The sequence below is a fragment of the Leucoraja erinacea genome, chromosome 3, assembly GCF_028641065.1.
Source record: "Leucoraja erinacea ecotype New England chromosome 3, Leri_hhj_1, whole genome shotgun sequence".
Classification (NCBI taxonomy): domain Eukaryota; kingdom Metazoa; phylum Chordata; class Chondrichthyes; order Rajiformes; family Rajidae; genus Leucoraja; species Leucoraja erinaceus.
Window position 1 is genome coordinate 64,915,337 of NC_073379.1, and position 20,309 is coordinate 64,935,645.

The window sequence follows — 20,309 nt, forward strand, 5'->3', positions numbered from 1 at the left end:
CACACATACACACAAGCACAGCAGTCCAATCTAAGCTGTCAATGAAGCGAGCACATTTATTTTTTAAAAACTGTCTTTGAAATTAATGTTAAGAATTAGTTATGTTAATGGCCGTTTCTCACGGTGCGACCTGACGCAAGATGTCACCAGAGTGAAGTGGTCGTGGTCCAGCACGAGTTCCGCACGATATAACGGGGGGTAGATAAAGAGTTCCCACGGTACTCGGCATTTCTGCGAGTGACTTGTCCGTCTCCCGATCTTTCCCGTTAATCGTGAATGAACATCATGGACTGTCGTGTAGTTAATCACGTGGCACAATATATCACACACTATATAAATATCCTCCGTTCGTAGAATTGGCTCATTTGCAGACATGCCTATACAAAGTTGGTTCGAGTACAGGCTGGTTGTTATTTTCATTGACGCGCTGTATGCATTAGCGCAACATGTGCATCGAAAACGCTTGCGTGAAGGCAGAAGGGTGAGATTAATTAAAAACAGAATTAAGAGGAAGTCTCACTGGGTTAAGCCCATGTTTCAACGGAGACCTCAATTTGCACAATATGAGCAACTGCTTAATGTGCTGTGCGAAGAGGATAAAAGTGCATTCAAAAACTTTGTCAGAATTTCACCCGAGCTCTATAATGAGTTAAAGAATAATTTTAGGACCTCTGCTGAAGAAGACTGACACTGTAATATAAGATAAATTAAAGGTAACTGCAAAAACAGCACTTTTACATCTGTAGCATTGTATGTTTTTAAATCATGGATAACATTAAATTGTTCTCCTGTACATAAACTAATATATATAAACTAATATATTGTTATAGATACTCACATGAGCACCTGGGATACTCCACAGCCTTTGTCTCCAGCAGGTTGCGCTTTCTCTCCCTATTTCTATAATCCTCTCTGAATTTGGCATAGAGAATCTCATTGCATTGGTACCACTCCACCAGTTCCCCCTCTTGTTCCCTGTTGAAGTTATATGGCCTTACCTTCTGCCATCTTCCCTTTATGTTATCATCTGCTGAGGCTATTGGGGAGGCAACAGCTAATGGGGAGGCAATCTCAAATCCACCTTGATCACCCTCTCCCTGCTCCAAGGAGCCCACAGGCAGTGGTATCTCTGGCATCTCCTCTTGCCTCTCCACCTGTCTCTCTTGCTGAGTCTCCTCATTTACCTGCATGGCTAAAAACTTTCTGACTTTCTTTGACCCCTTTCTTTGCGCTTTTCTGAGAGGCATCTCTGCAAGTCTTACTGTGAAAAAGATTCTCAAACAATGACAATTAGGTGGGACGTCCTCGATGGACACATGGTCCATTGGCGATATTGAGACCACCTTTTTTACTCACCTTATGTCCCCTCTGTCAAGCATCCAGGTTTACCGTTCGCAGGAGTTCCCACAGTACCCACAAGAATCATTACGGATATCGCACGGATATCGCACTGGCATCTGCGTTCATACAATGTTGCAACGCTCACCACAAAGTGCTCAAGTCACTCTTGGAGAAATTCAAAAATGTTTGAATTTTCTCACGACCTTACAAAGTTACACGACTACCTGCCGTTAGCGCCACGGAGGTCCTCGGTGGTCCATGAATGCCGTACTGTTATCGCAGGAGGTTCCCATGATGTTAAAGTCTTGTTAATTCTTGCGTCAGGTCGCACCGTGAGAAAGCCCTTTAAGTGAGAAATAATTCAATTCAATTCAATGAAAAACGATGGATTCAATAATGATTAGTGGAGTTAAATGAGAAACAATAAAATTCAATGCAATGAAAAAAGAAATAAACAATGCTTTAATCCATGGGGGGGGGGGGGTCGGGCGGGCCAGCAGGCAGGTGGGGGGGGGGGGCGGGGCCAGGAGGCAGGTGGGCCAGGTGCAAAGGCATTGTGAGGTCAGCAGCTGGGCAACCGTTATTTTTTTTTAATTGTCAAGTTTGGTGATAAATTTTAGTAAATATCTTGGGAAATAATGGACCAAATTTATAGAGGATTGGATTTTTTAAATCATAAGGAAAATTTCTACCAGAAGATGTAAACATTTCACTGTTATTGTAACGTCAGCAGCTGGGCAGCGGTCAGATTTTTAAAAAAGGTCAGATTGGTCAACAGTTTTAATAAAAAAGTCAGGAAAATAATATACCTAATGTACAGAGGAGTAGATTACTAAAATCACAAGGGGAATCTCTACTGAAATATGTGGGAAATATTGTGGGTCCACGTCTCCAGATATTTGAGCACAAAATATACATAAGCTTTAATATAGAACTCTTGGAAAGCTACAATGTCATAAGTGTTGTCTTTCAGAATGAAGATTTAAACCAGTGTTCTATCACCTCTCAAACGAACTTAAAAGAGACCATGGGATATTTTTGAAGGAGATGGTGAAGGAGTTATCCTTGTGTTGGTCCAACATTTATCCTTAATCAATATTATAAAATATACTACCACATTGGTCTTTATAGAAACATAGAAAATAGGTGCAGGAGTAGGCCATTCGGCCCTTCGAGCCTGCACCGCCATTCAATATGATCATAACTGATCATCCAACTCAGTATCCTGTACCTGTCTTCTCTCCATACCCCCTGATACCTTTAGCCACAAGGGCCTCATCTAACCCCCTCTTAAATATAGCCAATGAACTGGCCTCAACTACCTTGTGTGGCAGATAACTCCACAGATTTACCACTCTCTATGTGAAAAATGTTTTTATCATCTCGATCCTAAAAGATTTCCCCCTTATCCTTAAACTGTGACTCCTTGTTCTGGACTTCCCCAACATCGGGAACAATCTTCCTGCATCTAGCCTGTCCAACCCCTTAAGAATTAAGTTTCTATAAGATCCCCAATCAATCTTCTAAATTCTAGCGAGTACAAGCCAAGTCTATCCAGTCTTTCTTCATATGAAAGTCCTGACATCCCAGGAATCAGTCTGGTGAACCTTCTCTGTACTCCCTCTATGGCAAGAATGTCTTTCCTCAGATTAGGAGACCAAAACTGTACGCAATTGGTACAATTATAACATTGGTACTTGCTGTGTGCAAATTAGTTACTGTATTTCGTACAGCAAAACAATGACCAAAATGAAGTGGAAAGGTCCTGACCCGAAACATCACCAACCCATGTTCTCCAGGGATGCTACCTGACCCGCTGCGTTACTCCAGGATTTTGTTCCTTTCCTCTGACCAGAAGTATAAAATTGGTGGTAAAGTTCTCGTGTAATAAAGGGTGCAATATAAACTAAAGACACTTTTCTTTTGTCCCAAACAGATGTTTCTTGATTGTCAGTCCAAATACCCTTTATTCTATTTCTCATGTTTTTGTAAAGTATTCAAAGCAACTAGAAAAGAAATATTGCTCTACAGTGGTTATGATTTTAGCTCTTGAGGATTGCTTGAAAAAGTGTCCAAGATATTATTCTTCAAATCCTAAAGACTCAAAGCATTCATAAAGATTTGGCAATGCTGGTTCCTCACAAAGTGACCTTCTTCAACAGATCCCACAATGCAAGATGGTTTGACTTTTCACCACTTTACAAATCCCAAGTACTAAAGCAGCAATTAAGACAGGAAAACTGTACACAATTTTGAACAGAAGTTGCAAAAAAGCGGAAATGACAAATGAAATATAACATATAACAACATATAACAATTGCAGCACGGAAACAGGCCATCTCGGCCCTACAAGTCCGTGCCGAACATCTTTTTTCCCTTAGTCCCACCTGCCTGCACTCATACCATAACCCTCCATTCCCTTCTCATCCATATGCCTATCCAATTTATTTTTAAATGATACCAATGAAACTGTCTCTACCACTTCCACTGGAAGCTCAAAATTCCAAACCGCTACCACTCTCTGAGTAAAGAAGTTCCCCCTCATGTTACCCCTAAACTTCTGTCCCCTAATTCTGAAGTCATGTCCTCTTGTTTGAATCTTCCCTATTCTCAAAGGGAAAAGCTGATCCACATCAACTCTGTCTATTCCTCTCATCATTTTAAAGACCTCTATCAAGTCCCCCCCTTAACCTTCTGCGCTCCAGAGAATAAAGACCTAACTTATTCAACCTTTCTCTGTAACTTAGTTGTTGAAACCCAGGCAACATTCTAGTAAATCTCCTCTGTACTCTCTCTATTTTGTTGACATCCTTCCTATAATTGGGCGACCAAAATTGTACACCATACTCCAGATTTGATCTCACCAATGCCTTGTACAATTTTAACATTACATCCCAGCTTCTATAGTCAAAGCTCTGATTTATAAAGGCTAGCATACCAAAAGCTTTCTTTACCACCCTATCTATATGAGATTCCACCTTCAAGGAACTATGCACGGTTATTCCCAGATCCCTCTGTTCATCTGTATTCTTCAATTCCCTACCATTTACCATGTACGTCCTATTTTGATTTGTCCTGCCAAGGTGTAGCACCTCACATTTATCAGCATTAAACTCCATCTGCCATCTTTCAGCCCATTCTTCCAAATGGCCTAAATCTATCTGTAGACTTTGGAAATCCTCTTCATTATCCACAACACCCCCTATCTTGGTATCATCTGCATACTTACTAATCCAATTTACCACACCTTCATCCAGATCATTGATGTACATGACAAACAACAAAGGACCCAACACCGATCCCTGAGGCACCCCACTAGTCACCTGCCTCCAACCCGACAAACAACCATCCACCATTACCCTCTGGCTTCTCCCATTCAGCCACTGTTGAATCCATCTTGCTACTCCTGCATTTATACCCAACAGTTGAACCTTCTTAACCAACCTTCCATGAGGAACCTTGTCAAAGGCCTTACTAAAGTCCATATAGACAACATCCACTGCTTTACCCTCGTCAATTTCCCTAGTAACCTCTTCAAATAATTCAAGAAGGTTAGTCAAACATGACCTTCCAGGCACAAATTCATGCTGACTGTTCCTAATCAGATCTTGTTTATCCAGATGCTTATATATATTATCTCTAAGTATCTTTTCCATTCATTTGCCCACCGCTGAAGTCAAACTAACAGGCCTATAATTGCTAGATTTACTCTTAGAACCCTTTTTAAACAATGGAACAACATGCGCAGTACGCCAATCCTCGGGGACTATTCCCATTTCTAATGACATTTGAAATATTTCTGTCATAGCCCTGGCTATTTCTACACTAACTTCCCTCAATGTCCTAGGGAATATCCTGTCTGGACCTGGAGACTTATCCACTTTTATATTTTTCAAAAGTGTCAGTACTTCTTTTACTTTGAAACTCATAGTATCCATAGCTACTCTACTAGTTTCCCTTACCTCACATAATTCAATATCCTTCTCCTTGGTGAATACCAAAGAAAATAAATTGTTCAATATCTCTCCCATCTCTTTTGGCTCTGCAGATAGCTGTCCACTCTGTCTCTCCAATGGACCAATTTTATCCCTCGTTATCCTTTTGCTGTTAATATAGCTGTAGAAACCCTTTGGATTTACTTTCACCTTACTTGCCAAAGCAACCTCATGTCTTCTTTTAGCTTTTCTAATTTCTTTCTTAAGATTCAATATGATGTGCAAAATGCAACTGTGCTAACATGCAGAAGAGGCCCATTAATCAAGATCTGAACTGTGGTAAAGTGAGCAAGTGATGTGACGTCAATGAGCTTTGCAAGTCCATAGCTGCTGCAATAATGTTAAATTAGCCTTCCATCCCCTAAGTAAATAATTTAAATGTCTTAGCCGAGAAATTGGATCATGTATTTTAGCCACTACATGGTCCAATTTCAACTTTACCCAGCACAGATCTTCCACAGTTAATATCCAGGGGAGATTGCGCTGGATGTGAAATTGGATCAGGCATTTCTTTGTGCATCTGACATTGGCATGGTATCAGGCAAGTACTGCATGATAAGTTGATGGAGGGCTTTGTGATTTGACCAACATCCTGAATCTGGCTTTCACCAGAGCCCAATCGACATTTTAATTCCTCTGGGACAACAACACGCAAAATAAATCAATATTTATTTATTTATTCAGTTGATTTATTCAGGATTTGGTAGTATATACTGCAAAATAGTCGGGGAAGGCCTAAAATACTTCCCTGATTCAAAACACTCGCAACATTTTATACAATCCAGGTTACAATAGTTACATTCCTATTTTATATTTTTCAAGAATTCACTTTTCTTTGTAGCCCTTGTATCTTTTTTTCTTAGCTCTGCTGCAGTTGGCTCCATCTGTCTGACAGTTAGGACTTGTCTTCTTGTTCTTAAAAAGCCACTTCCATATTTGATTAGTCAATGGGCAAAAGAGTCTCAACTTTCTTATAATTTCCAAACATTCCTACTTCACCATTCACACAGGGCCGACTACTCTCACGCTTTGAGCGTGAGACTCACACCCTCAAGCAAACTCTCACTCCTTCACGCTGATCAGAAATTTCTCACACTCAGTGGTGAGAAATTTTGTGATCAACGAAAATTTCAAAACTCGGATAACCTGCATGGTCCGCGGGTGTTGGAGAGCAGCGGCTGCGGGAGGGATGGGAGCAGAACCAGCAGCGGGAACAGATGCGGGGAGCGGGGACTTGCGATTGTTTGCGGCGCTGTCGCGTGTTTGCGGGGTTGACGCTGCAGCTCCGGCCATAGAGCACTCCGGACAGTGCGAGTGTCCCGGCCGCGGAGCCGTCAGAAGCGCCGCTGCCGCGAGAGTCTCTATGCCGAAGGGACAGACTCTCAAAGGGAGGTGTAGAGAGAGAGAGGGGAAGGAGACAGGGAGACAGTGGGGGGGGGGGGGGGGGGGGGGGAGGGGGGAGAGGGAGAGAGAGAGAGGAGAGAGAGAGGGGGCGTGAAGAGAGAGAGAGAGAAGAGGGAGAGGGGGTGAGAGAGGTAGGAGAAAGGGGGGGGGAGTGAGGTGGGAAAGGGGGGAAGAGAGAGAGGGGTGAGAGGGAAGAATGAGGGAAGAGAGAGGGGGTGGAGAGGGAGGAGAGGGTAGGAGAGAATGGGAGAGAGAGGGGGAAAGAGAGAGAGGGGGGTAAAGAGAGAGGAGGGAGAGGGGGAAAGAGAGAGAGAGATGGGGGGGCAAAGAGAGAAAGAGGAGATAGAGACAGAGGAGAAAGAGAGAGAGGAGAGAGAGCCAGGGGGGCGAGTGAGGTGGGAGGGAGGAGAAATGGGAGAGAGAGAGGGGGGGAAGAGAGAGAGGTGAGAGGAGAGACAGTGAGAGGGGAGAGTGTGTAGAGCGGGAGAGATAGATAGAGAGGGAGGGAGAGAAAGAGAGAGAGAGGAGAGAGAGAGAGAGAGGGGGAGAGAGAGAGAGAGAGAGAGAGAGGGGCGAGAGAGAGAGAGAGAGAGAGAGAGAGAGAGAGAGAGAGAGAGAGAAAGAGAGAGAGAGAGAGAGAGGGAGAGAGAGAGAGGGAGAGAGAGAGAGAGAGAGAGAGAGAGAGAGAGGGGGAGAGAGGGGGAGAGGGAGAGAGAGGGAGAGAGAGAGGGGAGAGAGGGACAGAGAGAGAGAGGGAGAGAGAAGAGAGAGGAGAGAGAGAGAGAGAGATAGAGAGAGAGAGAGGAGAGAGAAAGAGAGATACAGGGTTACAGAGAGACAAGGAGAGAGAGAGAGAGAGAGAGAGAGAGGGAAGGGAAGGGGAAAGAGAGAGAGAGGGAAAGAGGGGGGAGATAGAGGAGAGAGGGGAAGAGTGAGGTGGGAGGGAGAGAGGGGAAGAGAGGAAAGAGAGAGGGGGGAGAGAGAAGAGAGAGGGAAGGGGATAGAGTGAGAGGGGAGAGAGAGAGAGAGAGAGGGAGAGAGAGAGACGGATGAGAGTGGGCCCGTTGCAGGGGTGGAAGGGGTCTCTCATGATATTGTTGGCTCTGGAGTTGCACCTCCTGATGTATAGTTCCTGTAGGGAAGAGAGGCAAAGCAGCGCCTTTACCACCACAGGCAATTGAGGAAATTCAGAGTGTCTCCGAGGATCCTCCAGTGCTTCTACGCAGTGGCGGTGGAAAGCATCTTGTCCGGGAACATTACCATGTGGTTTGGGAATTGCTCTGCCAAGGACAAGAAGGTTCTGCAGAGAGTAGTGCGTTCGGCCGAACGCACAATGGGAACTTCACTTGCCCCCCTGCAGGAACTATACATCAGGAGGTGCAACTCCAGAGCCAACAATATCATGAGAGACCCCTTCCACCCCTGCAATGGACTGTTCCAGCTGCTACGGTCAGGCAAACGCCTCCGTTGCCATGCGGTGAGAACAGAGAGGTTGGGAAGGAGTTTCTTCACAGAGGCCATTCGGACTGTAAACGCCTATCTCACCAGGGACTAACTCAACTGAACGTTTTTCCTTCCATTATTTATTATGTAAAGGTATATGTGTGTTATGATTGTGTTTATAGTTTGTTTGAGTGTTTGTCTTTTTGCACAAAAGTCCGTGAGCATTGCCACTTTTCATTTCACTGCACATCTCGTATGTGTATGTGACAAATAAACATGACTTGACTTGACTTGACTTGAGTGAGGTGGGAGGGAGAGAGTGGAGAGAAAGAGAGGGAGAGGGAGAGGAGAGAGAGAGGGGGAGAGGGGATAGAGAGGCAGGGTTGCCAACTCCCATGCATTGAGCGTGAGAATCATGCATTTCACCAAATTCTCACGCTGATCACAAATTTCTCTTGCTCTGTTGTGAGAAATTCTGTGATCAATGAAAATGTCAAAACTCATACCAACTGCATGGGCGTTGGAAGCAGCGGCGGGGACGGATGCGGACGGGGAGCGGGGCTGGAGAGTGTTTGCCGGGCTGGCGAGTCACTCACTGCATATCCGGCCATGGAGCAGCCTCAGTGCAAGAGTCCCGGGCCGTCGGAGGCGTCGAAGCGTTGCACCGCTGCCGTGAGAGTCTCTGTGCCGAATTTGCCCAGGTGACCGGCATGGGTCAGGCTGCGGCTCGGTGCATCCTGGAGGACAACCAGTGGCTGCTGGAAGTAAGTACCAAGCACTGGGTAGATACGGTGGAAGATAGTGGACTTCAAATGGGGGTGGTTGGTGAAAGCATCCTGCTTGCCTGCTAGATTTTCACTTACTGTAACTGCAGAACCATGGGTCACAGTTTAAGAATAAAGGGGGGGGGGGGGGGGGCAGTTAGGACTGAGATGAGAACAAACTTTCTTCACGCAGAGAGTTGTGAATCTGTGGAATTCTCTGCCACAGAAGGCAGTGCAGGCCAATTCACTGGATGTTTTCAAGAGAGAGTTACATTTAGTTCTTGGGGCTAACGACATCAAGGGATATGGGGAAAAAACAGGAAAGAGGTACTGATTTTAGATGAATAGCCATGATCATATTGAATGGCAATGCTGGCTCGAAGGGCCGATGGCCTATTCCTGCACCTATTTTCTATGTTTCTATGCTTGAGTATATGGCAATAAAACTCGATCACTTGATTTTGAAGCATTCATGCATGGTGGAGGTATAATGTAGTCATAGAGTGATACAGTGTGAAAACAGGCCCTTCGGTGCAACTTGCCCACACCCGCCAACATGTCCCAGCTACGCTACCTGCTTTTGGTCCATACCTCCAAACCTGTCCTATCCATGTATCAGTCTAACTTTTTCTTAAATGTTGGGATGGTCCCTGCCTCAACTACCTCCTCTGGCAGCTTGTTCCATACACCCATCACTCTATGTGTGGATAAACATACGCCTTAAAAAGTTACCTCTTAAAAATACTTCATACAAAAAACATTTAAATCATACTTCTACAGTGCACTAAAACATGATTTTCAAATTTCAAAAAGTTCCTACCCTGGGAGGGGGGACACCCTTCTTCCACACCCTCTCCCCACTCGGTTGCTCCACTCCCTCACCGGGTACCCCCAAGGCCAGTGATCAGTGATAGCACAGCCTCCCCCCTTTCAAAAATGCTCCAATCCAATTTAAAGCATATATATTGCATTCAAGTGTAAGTTTTTTAACTTACACTTGAATGCAATATATATGCTTTAAATTCGCTACAGTATGCACCATGTTGCACAATTTCAAGCTGAAAAATGCAAATGTTCCGTACCAATGGGAGGGGGACACCCTCCTCCCCCCGGTCGCTATACTTCCTCGGGCTTGGTCTCTCACAATTTCTCACTCCCAACTCTCACCCAATGTTGGCAGCCCTGATTCACATCAGGTCCATCAAAACTGCTTTACTATTCAATGTGACCACAGATTATCTTTACTGGCTATGTTTCCCCATTTCATTTCATCCCCATTTTCCCACTTCAGGCAAAGATGTGTCCATTAATGAAGAATCCTTCCAGAGAATCTTCAAAGACACCATATCCTACCTCGACGTGCCTGATAAACGTTGCATTCAAATGTTCAGGTTTTCCATCAGTGAGTACGTGACATTCTGCAGTGAGACCTTCAGTCACATTCGAGTGCCCATCTGTTTTCTCTGTGGATGACAAGGTCACATTGATTCAGGTGTGTTTGGTCTGATACATTTTCCTGTTTCTAACAGTTTTTGCACACTGCTGCAGGTTGTAACCAGAAGTTAACAAACTCTTTGATTCAGTTTGGTAGAGTTCAGTAGATTATAGAAGTAGTGTTTTAACTTGGATTTGCAATAAGTGATTTTAATATTGAATTTGGATCAATTAGCTTCAATTGCTTGTGAAAATTGTTAGGCTGGAGTTGAAAGGTATGATATTAAAGCATGCACATCATGGTTCTCAGTTTTATATTTCTTATTACATTTAATTAGTAATTGAATATAGAAATGTTAATTATTTTGGAACTAAATTAAAATTTCTTTCAAAATTAACCTTAATCTGCATGTTGTGATTTAAGTACTTTTTATTATAAAAATGTAAATATATAGTTAAAGCCAGGCACTTCTCACACAATTTAATCAATGGTAAACGTTATTGCTGAGATATCACATTGCTTTTCCAGGCAGTACATCATTATGTTTAGTTTCTATCCCCTTGATTATTGTTCTTACCTCACACATAGCATACCACTAGAATAAGTGAGACCCATTGGGTCCCATGTTCACATGGGAGGGCTGGTCCCCCAACGCAATATACCACCTCTCCACCAATTCCAATATTGGTGGCCAGTGAAGGAGTAGGGGGGGGGGGGCTTTCTGGAGCACTAGTATGGGTGCCTGTGGGCCAAAGAGACTGCTTTCCAGAGGGCTAGTATGGACATTGTGGGGCAAATGGATTCTTGGGCTGCAGCTCAGTCACTCAGGCCTGGTGGGCTGGCAGCTCAGTCACTCAGGCCTGGTAGGCTGGCAGCTCAGTCACTCAGGTCTGGTGGGCTGACAGCTCAGTCACTCAGGCCTGGTGGGCTGGCAGCTCAGTCAGTGGTAGCTCAGTCAGTCAGGGCTGGTGGGCTGGCGGTTCACTCACAGCTATTCCTTGAAATTCCATTTCAAGCAGAGTGCAGGCCACCAAATTCATTTCATACCATTTCAAGCAGAGTGCAGGCAGGCCACCAAATTCAAATGCAATTTTATACCATTTGGGCTTTATACTCCTGGCCCCAACGAAGGGGTGTTACCTTCATCATGGTGATTGGCAGGCGAGAGGACCAATCAACTGATCTCAAGATTTTTTAAACATTCATAACTTTTTTTATTTTTCTTTGATCAGAAAAATCCTCGGGACTCCCTCAGCGGAGGAGGACTATAAGTAAGATGAACAAAAATCATAGCGATATATGGTAGCGTTTTTTTTTTTAAATCAATATTCAGCGCAGACAGGAAGTGGTCAAGATGGGACTTTTAGTTATATAGATAACTGGAAACTGTATTGTAGAACTCAAATTGCCGAGTAAAATTAGGCTCATTGATTCCTGAGAGAATCTCAGGTTGGTTTTCCTTCGATCATTTGCAATAACTTTGCATGGAAGACTGCACAAACATTGGAGGAATAATATACTTCCAGGGTTTCCTTGAATCCTTGTATGACAATTTACAGGATTCAAATCAAATTACACTGTTAGATCATTTAAAAAAGGAATGCATAATATCATTAAATGTCTGTCATTAATATAATTCAATCAATCTGAAGAAGGGTCTCGACCCGAAATGTCACCCATTCCTTCTCTCCAGAGTTGCTGCCTGTCCCGCTAAGTTACTCCAGCATTTTGTGTCTACCTTATATCATTACATGCAACATTTCTTGTTCATACCATGTACTATCCACTTAATATATGAGTTTATACTAGGGTTATGCTTCAAGCATTTGTTATGAGAACATAGAACAGAACAGTACAGGAGCAGGCCCTTTGACCCCCATTGTCTGTGCTAAATATGATGCCAAGATAAACTAATCTCATTTAGAAACATAGAAACATAGGAATTAGGTGCAGGAGTAGGCCATTCGGCCCTTCGAGCCTGCACCGCCATTCAATATGATCATGGCTGATCATCCAACTCAGTATCCCGTACCTGCCTTCTCTCCATACCCCCTGATCCCTTTAGCCACAGGGGCCACATTTAACTCCCTCTTAAATATAGCCAATGAACTGGCCTCAACTACCCTCTGTGGCAGAGAGTTCCAGAGATTCACCACTTTCATTGCATCTCTCGCAAGGGCGGTACAGTTCCCAGTCTCAGCTCCAGTCCAGGGGGGTGGCCGGAGACGTCAGGACCAATGGGACAGCGACCCCCAGGCCCACTGCAAGCACGGAGATCCCAGAGACCCACAGCCAGCAGCAACTCCAGCCCAGCCCCGCTCCAACTCCAGAGGAACACGTAGGGGCAGAAGCGGATGGTGTGCAAGGTACGTCTTGTTCTTGGGGTGGCGCAGCTCGGGCTGTGGGCAAACTGCCACTTGTCGCCGTAGCGGCCCATCGGGGAGCGGATTCCTCTGGAGTTGGAGGGGGAGGGGGGTATTGTGCTGTTTGATCGCCCCCTGCTATCCCAGGGACAGGGAGACACAGCGGCTTTTTAGACTGGTGGGCAATCACTTCCAAAGTTCTGCCCACACAGTCAGTACACTGCATTTCATACAAACATTTATTCTGCAAGAAAAAACGACATTGAAGACTCAAACTCGCGACCGAGTAACTGCCGGGATCAAGGCGCAAACTCGCGACCTTGCGGATATGAGCCGAGCACTCTACCACTGAGCCAGCCATTAAAATCTACGCTAAAAAATTTCCATTCCGAAGACCAACAAATTCTGAATTACGAAAAGTGTCTGGTCCCAAGGCTTTCGGATAAAAGGTTGTGCACCTGTACTACCTTCCCTGATTTATTCTTTTGCCAAACTGGGATGAACAATTTTTGTAGTTCATCCATGCAGTCTTTAAATGTCTTCCATTGCATATCCACCGTCAACCCTTTTAGAATTAATTGCCAGTCAATCTTGGCCAATTCACGTCTCATACCCTCAAAGTTACCTTTCTTTAAGTTCAGAACCATTGTTTCTGAATTAACAATGTCACTCTCCATCCTAATGAAGAACTCAACCATATTATGGTCACTCTTGCCCAAGGGGGCACGTACAACAAGATTGCTAACTAAACCTTCCTCATTACTCAATACCCAGTCTAAAATAGCCAGCTCTCTCGTTGGTTCCTCTACATTGATTTAGATAACTATCCCGCATACATTCCAAGAAATCCTCTTCCTCAGCACCCCTGCCAATTTGATTCACCCAATCTATATGTAGATTGAAGTCACCCATTATAACTGTTTTGCTTTTGTCGCACGCATTTCTAATTTCCTGTTTGATACCATCTCCAACTTCACTACTACTGTTAGGTGGCCTGTACACAACACCCACCAGCGTTTTCTGCCCCTTAGTGTTTCGGGTGAAAAAGTCAGACATGGAATGTTTCTATTCGCTATCATGAAGGCACTAGAAGGATATGTCAACGATAACAAGGACAAATATGGGGGAAGTCTGAGGACAACTGAAGCTCTCCTAAACCCCTCCGGCATCTTCAATGTCATCTCAATGCCCTACAGTTCGCCTAACATTTTCTTACGACATAGAGGGAGGCCTTTTGGCTTGTCTCGTCATTGCTGACTCTCAGCTCATTTCCATCAGTTCCATTCACCTATTTATTTCCCTGTAACTCTTTTATACATGCCCATCATCCCCATCCCCCTGTGCCCCATCTAATTCTCCTGCATTCATGTGTGCTAGGAGAAATTCACAGTAACCATTAACTTACCTGCATTTTTCAAGGATGTTGAAGAAACCCATGAAATACAGGTAGGATCAAGATCAGGATCAATATTTGGGCATAGGAACTGCAATGGGGTTTTGCACCATTGGTCACATTAGATGAATGTTGAATGAAATAAGTTACCCATAAGTATATTTGTTTCATGGTTCTATCCAAGAAACCCCCTGTACTGTTTGATTACAAAAACTAAACTGGTGCAAGCTTGGTTAGCAAGGGATAGAAGACAGCCAAAGAATAGAACTTGCAATAGCATTTACTTGGAAAAGGGATGGGAGTAACTCTGCTGAACATGTGTATGATGCAAAACTCCATCTAGGTGATCAAAAGCAGCATTAGAGTTCAATGCCTTCAGGACACAGATAGTGTGGAAACAGGCCCTTCGGCCCAACTTGCCCATAACGGCCAACATGTCCCAGCTACACGAGTCCCACCTGCCCACGTTTGGGACCTATCCTATCCATGTGCCTGTCTAACTGTTTCTTAAACGTCGGGAAAGTCCCTTCCTCAACTACTTCCTCTGGCAGCTTGTACCATACAGCCACCGCCCTTTGTGTGTTAAAGTTACCCCTCACATTCCTATTATGTCGTTTCCCATTCACCTCAAACCTGTGTCCTCTGGTCCTCGATTCACCTACTCTGGGCATCTGCCCGATGATAGATGCCTCTAATGATTTTATACTCTTCTATAAGATCACCCCTCATCCTCCTGCACTCCAAGAAATATAGTCACAGCCAACTCAACCTCTCCCTATAGCTCAGACCCCCTGGTCCTGGCAACATCCTCATAAATCTTCTCTGTACCCATTCCAGCTTGAAAATATCTTTCCTGTAACAAGGTGCCCAGAAATGAACACAATACTCTAAATGCGGCCTCAGGAACGTGTTATACAACTGCAACATGACCTCCCAACTTCCATACCCAATACTCTGACTGATGAAGGCCAATGTGCCGAAAGTCTTTTTGACCTATCTGTCTGTGACTCCACCTTCAAGGAACCATACACCTGCGCTCCTGGATCCCTCTGCTCCACAACACTCTCCAGAGCCCTACCATTCGTTGTATATGTCCTGCCCATGTTATATTTCTCAAAATGCAACACCTTACATTTCTCTGTATAACATCCTTCAACCATCCCTCAGCCCACCTGGTCAATCGATCAAGATCCTGCTGCAATTTTTCACAACCATCTTCACGATCTGCAAAACCACCCACTTTTGTATCATCAGAAAACTTGCAAATCTTGCCATGTATGGTCTCATCCAAATCATTGATGTAGATGTGAAACAGTAACTGGCCCAGCACCGAACCCAGTGGTACACCACTAGTCATAGGCTTCCTGTCCGAGAAGAACATTTCCACCATCACACTATGCTTCCTTCCATTAAGTCAATTTTCTATCCATTCAGCTATCTCTACATGGATCCCATGCGATCTAACCTTCCAGTGCAGCCTACCACGCGGAACCATGTTGAATGCCTTACTGAAATCCATGTATACAACATCTACAGCTCTGCCGTTATCAACCTTCTTGGTCACATCTTCAAAAAACTCAATCAGATTTGTGAGACATGACTGCCCATGTACAAAACCATGCTGACTATCTCTAATCAGCCCTTGTCCATTCAAATATCTATATATCCTATCCCTTAGAATACCCTCTAGTAACTTTCCAACTACAGATGTTAAGCTCACTGGCCTATCATTCCCAGCATTTTCCCTGCACCCCTACTTGACATCCAGGGCTCACAGTCTCGGGTTGAGACCGACGTCGGGAAGCTCCAAAAGCCGCATGATGTTCGACTAGCCCCAACCCAAGGTAGATCGCCCGGCGCGGGGCAGATGAGATCCCCCCCCGAAGCAGGATCTTGATCGCCCCGACGAGGAGGCCCGCCACCACCTATGAAAGTAAGATCGTCCCATCAACGGAAGGTTAGAGGCCCCCGACCACTGGAGGACAAAGAAGGGAGATTGAACTTTTTTTCCGCCTTCCATCACAGTGAGGAATGTGGAGGAGTCACTGTGGTGGATGTTTATGTTAAAATGTATTTTGTGTGTTCGGTCGCTTTTTATTGATATGATTATGGCAAATCAATAGACAATAGGTGCAGGAGTAGGCCATTCAGCCCTTCGAGCCAGCACTTGCCATTCAATGTGATCATGGCTGATCATCACCAATCAGTACCCCGTTCCTGCCTTCTCCCCATATCCCCTGACTCCGCTATTTTTAAGAGCCCTATCTAGCTCTCTCTTGAAAGCATCCAGAGAACCCGCCTCCACCGCCCTCTGAGGCAGAGAATTCCACAGACTCACAACTTTCTGTGAGAAAAAAGTGTTTCCTCGTGTCCGTTCTAAATGGCTTACTCCTTATTCTTAAACTGCGGCCCCTGGTTCTGGACTCCCCCAACATCAGGAACATGTTTCCTGCCTCTAGCGTGTCCAAGCCCTTAACAATCTTACATGTTTCAATGAGATATCCTATCATCCTTCTAAACTCCAGAGTGTACAAGCCCAGCTGCTCCATTCTCTCAGCACATGAGAGTCCCGCCATCCCGGGAATTAACCTTGTAAACGTACGCTGCACTCCCTCAATAGCAAGAATGTCCTTCCTCAAATTAGGGGACCAAACCTGCACACAATACTCCAGGTGTGGTCTCACTAGGGCTCTGTACAACTGCAGAAGGACCTCTTTGCTCCTATATTCGATTCCTGTTGTTATAAAGGCCAACATGCCATTCGCCTTCTTCACTGCCTGCTATACCTGCATGCTTACTTTCATAGACTGATGTACAAGGGCCCCCAGATCCCGTTGTACTTCCCCTTTTCCCAACTTGACGCCATTTAGATAGTAAACTGCCTTCCTGTTTTTGCTACCAAAGTGGATAACCTCACATTTATCCGCATTAAACTTCATCTGTCATGCATCTTCCCACTGCCCCAACCTGTCCAAGTCACCCTGCATTCTCATAGCATCAAATTCATCATATGTTGCAAACCATACTTGGCTAATAATGATTATGATTATGATTGAATAGAGCCACCCTTCAGTCTTCCGGCACATCTCATGTATTTAAAGACGACTCTTAAATTTTAACCAGGGCTCCGGCAATTTCCTCTCTAGTTTCCCACAATGTCCTCGGATATATCTGATCAGGCCCTGGAGATTTGGCTACCTTCATACACGATAATACCACCAAATGCAGGCAGGTGGGACTAGTGTAGCTGGGATATGTTGAGCAGTGTGGGCCAGTTCAGCTGAAGAGCCTGTTTCCACGCTGTATCACCCTGTGACTCTAATCAAGTGTCATTATGTCCTGAGGTTCTACCTGTTCACAATGTTGCGAAGGATGGGCCTAGCACCAATGCCACACGATGTGCCAGTCAACTGGATGTTGCTGACACAGTCCAGTGGGGATGGCCTAACTGTGTTATCTTAGCGGTTGTTACAGGATTTGAGGAGACAGATGGACCTTCTTCAGTCTGGCAAAGTCGCTATTCTTGAGGAGGTCCAAGCTCTGTTGACCCCCAGGAACCTGAAGCCACGTTCCACCTCCGTCCCGTTAAGAAGGGGGTGTGCCCAATGCAAAACTACAATCTCATATCCCTTTCAGCGCCAGAGATGCTGCCTGTAGGCCTGCTGAGTTGCTGATTCTAGCATTTTGTGTCTATCTTACAGGTGGGATAAGGACCAGCATCTGCAGTTCTTTGTTTCTACATTATAATACAAAGGTGTTTTGATGCAAGGAATTTTGAGTTTAATAGTATTATGAAGAGCTGATGAATGAATTGCATTCCAGCAACAATCTGAGCATTAAGATTTCCAAAGTCTTTTTGGAATGTGTTGAGGATTGAAGCCAAGGTTGCTACATTTCTAAGGAAAACAAAAATGCTGGAGAAACTCAGCGGGTGAGGTAGCATCTGTGGAGTGAAGGAAATAGGCAACGTTTCGGGTCGAGACGCTTTTTCAGACTCATTTCTAAGTACCTTTTGTGGATTCATAAGGGTTCAGAGAAAACAGGATTAGGTTGAGGAGTTATTTTTGAAACAATGGTCTAAAGAACTTCCTTCTGTAGCGCACGGTTCCATGACTCAATAGGAAAGGTTTGAAGGTCATGTTGGGAACTTGAAAGAATGGAGCAACACACCATTTCATTTAATCTTGTTTTGTGTATTGTTAATGTTTCCTTATCCTGCTGAGGCAGGCACCTGATGCAGACTGGCCTCTCAAGATGCCGCAGTGGCTGAAATCCTGAAGTGCAGCCTTTCCCTCTCCCCAGGTTGCAGCTCCTGGGCTCACATGTGTGCATGTGCAGGGCTCACATATGTTCACCAGCAGCATGTGCGGGGAGCCTGGCCTATCATACGCTGCCAGTGATGGTAATGGGCATGAATAAGAAAAGCAACACATGTTTACATAAAAAATGTTTGCTGGTGAAAATAATAAAGCACAAACTAGTATTGTAATGCCCATATCTTAAAATAGCAAGTGGCAGTAATAATAGCAACACTCTGTATCTATGCCCTAGATAAGTCAGAAAATATATCTTATGAGTGGATAAGCTCATAATGCAAGATGTTACAAATTACTTGCAAAGTTCTTGACAAATTTGTTTTCAGTATCTCAGGCAATATTGCAAATTTATTAAAATCATGTTCCTTTGTTGCAAGAAAAGGACGCAAAATTTTGGAGTAACATAATGAGTCAGGCAGCAAAACTGGAGAACAGGGTTGGGACCCTTCTTCAAACTGATTGTCGGGAGAGAAGAGAGAACGCTGGAAGAGAGGAGAGGCAGGACAAAGTGTGGCAGATAATGGAGTTTCTTTTGATCGGCAGACGAATGGAACAAAGGCCGGAGATAAAAGCAGGTGGTTTTGAGACAGGATTGACGAGTTGTGAATTGTTATGTCAGAGGAAGGAATATAGGGGGAGTCCAGGTGGGGCGTAGGGGAGGGTAGGGGGTGTGGAGAAAGGGGAGGGGGTGTTAGGGGTTACCTAAAACTGGGGAAATCAATGTTCCGCTTATTTTGCTACCACATGTGCCAGCATAGGTCCTCGTGGAACTTCCATCATCCCTTCTAATAATAATAAATACTTTATTGATCCCCTCAGGGAAATTCAGATGTCCAGAAGCCCCCAACCAACAAACCCACAGATTCAAAACGAACGCAGACAGTGTCCATAGAATACACTGTGGACACAACCTGAGAGCAATAAATACTTAAAAAGACCAATAATTAACAATTAAAAATTAAAAATTGCAAGAATGCATCCCCCTACAGCCTAGCGGTCCGAATTATAAAATCTAATGGCTGCAGGGGTGAAGGATCTCCTGAACCGCTCCGTTCTACAGGGCAGGGAGAGGAGCCGTTTGTTGTTCCGAGTGCTCTTTTGACTCTCCAGAATTACATGGAGGGGATGCCCGGGGTTATTCAGGATGACCTGCACCTTGTGCCTCATACGCCTCTCAAGCACATCCATCCCAGAGTCTACTCTCCCCTCCAGCACTGAGCTAGCTCGTTTAACCAGTTTGACCAGCTTCTTGTTGTTTTTTGCACTAATGCTGTTGCCCCAGCAGGACCTGGCAACACGTGAAAGGACAGGACAAGCATGGTCAGTGGTCTCAGTAATTAGTTTTATAAGATAAAGTGAGAAAAAGATTTTACTTCTTCTTCACTCACTCACTCAGTCAGTCAGTCACTCAGTCAGTCACTCACTCACTCTGTCAGTCACCATATTTGAGCACAGCACTGAGGCACACGTTATCTGGTGATGTATTTAATACACTTGAAGGAGTCTATTGGAGCTAGGATTCTGCCATACCTTCCTATTCTGCTTCTATAGGGGGCCCCCAAGAACCAGTGGCAGTTTCTCACACAGCCAACGCTGCATTTATAGCACCCTATACCATTCACTGCACCCAATTGAAGGCAATATCTCCAAGTTTGCGGATGACACTAAGCTGGGGGGCAGTGTTAGCTGTGAGGAGGATGCTAGGAGACTGCAAGGTGACTTGGATAGGCTGGGTGAGTGGGCAGATGTTTGGCAAATGCAGTATAATGTGGATAAATGTGAGGTTATCCATTTTGGTGGCAAAAACGGTAAAGAAAGCGAATGGTATGTTGGCTTTCATAGCAAAAAGGATTTG

General features: G+C 44.7%; 1 long non-coding RNA gene across 1 annotated transcript in view; it reads right to left on the reverse strand.

Annotated features, from left to right (window-relative positions):
* Nucleotides 1–1,565: 1,565 nt before the first annotated feature.
* The window catches only part of LOC129695671 (uncharacterized), a 66,472-nt gene continuing 47,728 nt past the window's right edge, over nucleotides 1,566–20,309 (reverse strand). Inside the window, exons 2-3 of the long non-coding RNA XR_008723209.1 lie at nucleotides 10,301–10,410; nucleotides 1,566–1,684 (exon numbers count right to left, since the gene is read on the reverse strand). This is a non-coding gene — a long non-coding RNA (uncharacterized LOC129695671). The remainder of the gene's footprint in view (nucleotides 1,685–10,300; nucleotides 10,411–20,309) is intronic.